Source organism: Rhinopithecus roxellana, chromosome 10, assembly GCF_007565055.1.
Source record: "Rhinopithecus roxellana isolate Shanxi Qingling chromosome 10, ASM756505v1, whole genome shotgun sequence".
In the NCBI taxonomy this organism is placed as follows: Eukaryota; Metazoa; Chordata; class Mammalia; order Primates; family Cercopithecidae; genus Rhinopithecus; species Rhinopithecus roxellana.
In genome coordinates this window covers 122464456-122470455 of record NC_044558.1, presented here as the reverse complement: position 1 = coordinate 122470455, position 6000 = coordinate 122464456, and positions in this window count along the sequence as shown.

The following is a 6000-nucleotide window of genomic DNA, read 5'->3' as shown; positions in this document are numbered from 1 at the left end:
AAGCCTTTTCTCCAAATCCCGCTCACCAGAGATAACCACTATTAAAAGTTTGTTTTACATAATTAGGTACAGTAATGACTTACATAATTAGATACTGTAATGAAAATATAGAAGGCTAGAGAGTCATGGTGATTAAAAAAATAAATAAATGGAGAGAAGAGAGGAATCTTGCTTAAGAACAAAATGCTGACTAACTGCTGACTGGTGAATGTGAAAGCCAAACTGAGTTGTAAATCAGCATTCAGCAACCATCATGGCACTAACTGGATCAAGGTAAGATTCATCAATTTACACTAAATCAAGGAAGAAAATTTGATGAGCAGCAGAACATCTCCATGGGTTCAAAGTATCTCCCCACAAATTTCTTATTAGTTGGAAGAGAAAAAATAGTAATTATATAGTGGAGAAACTGAAGAACACCTTGATTAGGTAGGTGATCAAAATTAACACCATCAGTGAGTGGTAGGTGGACATCGTGTGTCTCTAGATTAGGTATCCTGTGAGGATACAACATCACCTGCGTAGGATTCCAGCTGTAAATGCATAACCTGAATTTAATAATGAGGAAATATTAAACAAAACCCAAATGAGGAATGCTGTATTAACACACAGTGGGTCTATATTCTTCAAAAATGCCGATGTTATAACAGAAAAAAAAGCTGAAAATATAGTCAAGATTAGAGGAGGCTAAAAAGGCATGACAACTAAATGCAGTAGTAAATTGGATCTGTGAGCTGGAAGATGAAAAAAATCTATAGAAGATATTATTGGGTCAACTGACAAAACTGGAATTCATATAGTAGATTAAAACATTATGTTTAACACTGTGATATAATGTGGAATTTATTTAAGTTGACACCTGTTCTGTAGTTATGTAAGAGACGATTTTGATTGTTAGGAAATACATCCTGAAAAGTTTCGGGTAAAGGACCATGATTTATGTAACTTACCCTCAAATGGTTCAGGCAAAAAAAGAGAGATAATAAAGCAAATGGTGTAAAATTTTACTAAGTGAATCTGTGTAAAAGGCAAGTATTTGGATTATTTTTGTACTCCTCTTCTACTTCCAACTTTTCTGTACGTTTGAAATTATTTACTGAAAAAGTTAAATATTCTAAAAGCATTTTTTTAACCTTTCAGGATTTTTCTGTACATTTATAATGTTTGTGTGTGTGTGTGTGTGTATATATATATGTATACTATATATTCAAATGCATTTTCTGTCATTATAAATCAAGTTTACTTTAAAAATTTATTAATCTACCAATCGCTATGATAAAACCATAGAACTGGGAACTGAAGAGGAGTTGGAGTGGTTCTTAGTGGTACACCAAGAAGCCTAAGGCCTCAAAGCAGAGAGTATGACATCTTTGTCATTGGTTACGGTTCCTGTGGTCACCTGGCAGGTTGGGGAACAGGGCGAAATAAGAGTGAAGGGCATAATGTGAATATCTTACTATGTCTAAACACCCAAATCAAAATATAAAACACATTAAATGTATGAGATAAATATGGGCCATTATACATTTGGCATATTTTGTCACTTACTCATCTTAATATATGTCAGATTTGTAATCCATGCAACATCTAGCATATTGTGGAGATTTAATAGAATTTTAAGATAACTAAGAAAATAAATTATTTTATTAGATTCCGTTGGTCAATCACAATGCTTATGACCAAAAGGCAAAAGAGACATTAGTTATCAAAATACTCTGCTATTGATTGTGAGCCCTTCAGAATATAACCTGCTAAATTTAAGGCCTTTATTCCTCTCATTATTTTTTGAGATAGGGTTTCGCTCTGTCACCCAGGTTGGTGTGTAGTGGTGCAAACAAGGCTCATTGCAGCCTCGATTTCCTGGGCTCAAGGGATCCTTCTGCCGCAGCCTCCTGAGTAGCCGGGGCCACAAGTATGCACCATCACACCTGGCTATTTTTAAAATATTTTGTAGAGATGGAGTCTTGCCATGCTGCCCAGGCTAGACTTTAGCTTCTGGGCTCAAGGGATCTTCCTGCCTCAAGCTCCTAAAGTGCTGGGATTACAGGTGTGAGCCACCACACTTGATCTTCTTTTCCCTATCTTTAAAAGGCCATAATAATGCTGATTTCTCAGCAGCTCTCTGGGGAGTAACTTGTAAACAATGTCTAAAGACTTCAATAACTTATGAGTGCCTTATAAAGCTAAGTTAATACTGACAGGTGTTACGGGCTGAATGTTTGTTTCCCTTCCTCCCCAAATTTCATATGTTGAAGCCCTAACCATCAATGTGATGGTATTTGGAGGTATGGCCTTCTGGAAGGAATTAGGTTCAGAGGAAGTTATGAGGATGGGGCCACCATGATGGAATTAGTATCTTTATAAGAAGAGGAAAAGACCAGAACCCTCCCTCTCCCTGCCTTGAGGACTCAGCGAGAAGGCAGCCATTTGCAAGCCAGGAAGACAGCCCTGACTGGGGTACCAAGTGGGATGGTACCCGCAAGAAGGCAGCCATCTGCAAGCCAGGAAGAGAGCCCTCACTGGGGTACCAAGTGGAGTGGTACCTCAATCTTGGATTTCCCAGATTCTAGAACTGTGAGAAATAAATTCTTGTTCTTTAAGGCACCCAGTTTATATTTGTTATGGCAGCCTGAGCTGACTAAGACAACTGGGTATCTCAGTCACATACAACTCTGTAGTTTCAGATGGTAAAGAGTGGAGTGAGTGGGAGGTCTCAAGATTGGCTGGAGGCAGTCATGAGCTTTAAGAAATATTGCATGTGAACACTGTGACAGTAAAGATATATACATTACTGTTATTTATTTGGGGATATAATTCCAGGAGCAATGCAATATGTACCAAATAGAATCAAATGAATAATGTAGCAAAATTTTGAAACACTTACCAAAAGGTAAGGTTCTTACAGAGCCCAGGAAGGTTATTTCAGGTGCTCAACTAAAACTCTAGTTAACTCGGCCTGTTTGTTATCACTCCTCTGAATGATATGGAGCAAAAAGGTAACCGAATTCCCCAAGCTTGACTCAGCATGCCCTTTCTTTTCCCACCTTCGCCTTTTTTTGGTCCCATTTTGAGACAGAGTCTTGCTTTGTCACCTAGGCTGGAGTATAGTGGCCTGGTTACTACTCACTGGAGCCTTGATCTCCTGGGCTCAAGCAGTCCTCCTACCCCAGCTTCCTGAGTAGCTGGGACTACAGCCATGCATCACCACACCCTGCTATGATTTTTTTTTTTTTTTGTAGAGACAAGTTCTGCTTTGTTGCCCAGACTAATCTCAGACTCCTGGCCTCAAGCAATCCTCCTGCTTTGGCCTCCCTGCTGGAATGGCAGGTCTCTTTCCCCTTTTATCATTTTTTCCTCTCTTTTCCAGGCTCAAGCACTCTCTTCAGCAACAGTAGCATCTTGTTACCCTTATCTTACTCACATATATACAGAAGGGTGTCACCAATGAGAACTAATTTGAGTTACTCACATCAAAACCTCACCTACTGTAAAATATATACCACAAGCAGACTGAAATTCTAACAAATAGAAACTCATACATTTTAGTTAGTGTGTTTTTGTAAAGAGATTTCATATCTTGTGAAAACTTCAATGGGTTAACAGTGGTTGCCTGGACTGTTTCATTAAGAAGAGCTCGGGCCGGGCACGGTGGCTCAAGCCTGTAATCCCAGCACTTTGGGAGGCGAAGACGGGCGGATCACGAGGTCAGGAGATCGAGACCATCCTGGCTAACACGGTGAAACCCCGTCTCTACTAAAAAATACAAAGAACTAGCCGGGCGAGGTGGCGGGCGCCTGTAGTCCCAGCTACTCCGGAGGCTGAGGCAGGAGAATGGCGTAAACCCGGCAGGCGGAGCTTGCAGTGAGCTGAGATCCGGCCACTGCACTCCAGCCTGGGCGACAGAGAGAGACTCTGTCTCGAGAAAAAAAAAAAAAAAAAAAAAAAAAAGCTCTGGAGTCACATCTAAGCTCAGGATGAAGGAGAATCTTGACGGCTTAGTGATGCCAAACATGTCTACACAGGATTAGTCGGGGGGTTCCGTGTTCCTGTGTCGGATCTTCCATCTATAGGCAAACGTATTGCCTCCTCTACAAATCCTCTTTTTACTCATTTGCTGTCACGGCTTCATATGATTTTACAGGCTGTTTCATCTGGCTGGAATACCCTTTCTTGTTTGCACACCTGAGAGCTTTCATTATTTTTTCAAGACTGTGTTCACACTTTACCTTTTTTCCAAAGCCTCTCCCAGCTTCTCAAAGCTTCTTTTGACATCACTGGATTGTGAACTTCTGGTTTCTCACCAATCTCTGCAGCACCTGAAGAGGGCCCAGCTAAAAGTGAGCACCAAAAGAATGATAAGGGAGTAAATGTTCACACACAAGAAAAAGCACAATCTAGTGGAGGAAAAGAGAAGACAAGCAGTATCTAATATAGGAAGTTAAGCATGTAAAGAACACAAAAAAGTGACTTGCTGTATTGTAGGTATTTGGAAGCAAAGAAAAATCTGGGGATAAGGCAAAGAAGCATGAAGGAAATGACACTTGAGTGACACTTTGACAAACATATTTTGGGAGAGATGGCAAGGTTCATTGGCATAAAGGCAGTGTAGGTAAGGATGAAAATGTCCTCAAAAAGGCATTTATGTCATTTTATATCACTGACAGTATAATGTAAACTAGTTTATAAAACAGCCTCTGTTGTGTAGAACAAATAGTAAGAGAAGATGAGAATCTACTTTGTAGAAGAAATTCAAGATCAGATCCCACTCTCCTTCTGGGAACAAATCTAAGAGCAGAAACACTAAAGAATTATTGGAACAATGAAGGAAAAAATGGAGATAAGTTACCCAAAATAAACTTTCCTGCATCTTACGTTTGCTTAATTAGGTCTGCCAACAAGGTCCTGATGGAATAATAAATAAAAGTAGTGACCATTACTTAGAAAGAAGTAAAGCTAAAGAGGGCAAGGCATGGAATATTGACTAAATGAGGAAGTTATTCTGCAGTGAAACCTCTGTTTCATAACTGCCAGGGAACTTGAAATGGGAACTATAAGAGGTATAAGATAACTCATCTTTGTAGAAACATTTGGCTTCAAACTATTGTGGTTTGACTTTGAATTTTTGCCTAGATTATCTTGTAATTCTGTTTTTTTTTTTTTGTTTGCAAAATAGGAATAATGATGGTTATCATGATGATGACTGAAAAAACTTTTGCAAGGATTAAGAAACCTAATGGAGTCCCTTGCACATAATAGGACCCTAAAGCAATGTATGGTGGCTTCTGTGAGTGCTAGGCATTATGCCCTATGAGTTCTACTATGCACTAGGCATTTTAGTATACGTTATCTGATAGTGTTCTCAACATCACTTTTAATAGGTATTATGAAAACCAGGATACAGTCAAACAAATGTCCTCAGAGAGTTAGGTAAATCCTCAGATTCCATATTTAGTAAATGGCAGACCTAGATCTTAAAGACTGGATGGCCTGGCAACAAAAGGTGTAATAATTCCATTATACCATGCTCCTTCACAAACATGTGACAATTTGAGCGCAAATTTTTTTTCCCTTTTCATTTTGTCTAGGACTAGCCTTGACTCTAGCTTTTGAGCTTTCACTTACCTTTGAGAGAATGTAGATGTCATTTGTGAATGCACCTATATATATATATATATATTTTTAACTCTCCTGACCACCATTGTACCAAATTGTAAATGGACCTTGAGAAGTAGGTCAGTTAAAAATTTTGCTGTATATTTGTTTGATTTTGGTTTTTGTTACATTTGGTTTTGTTTGGTATAACTCTGTATAAACCTAGAAAAATGTCAGTTAGAAATGGTTTCTCTGTCCTGAGCTTAGAGCAAGAGTTCTTAAAGTGCAATCCCAGATCAGCAGCATTTCATCACCTGGGAATTTGTGAGAGAAGCAAATTCTTGGACCATATACCCCGGACCTAATGAATCAGAAATTTGAAGGAGAAGAAGGTGGCTGGCAGGCAGC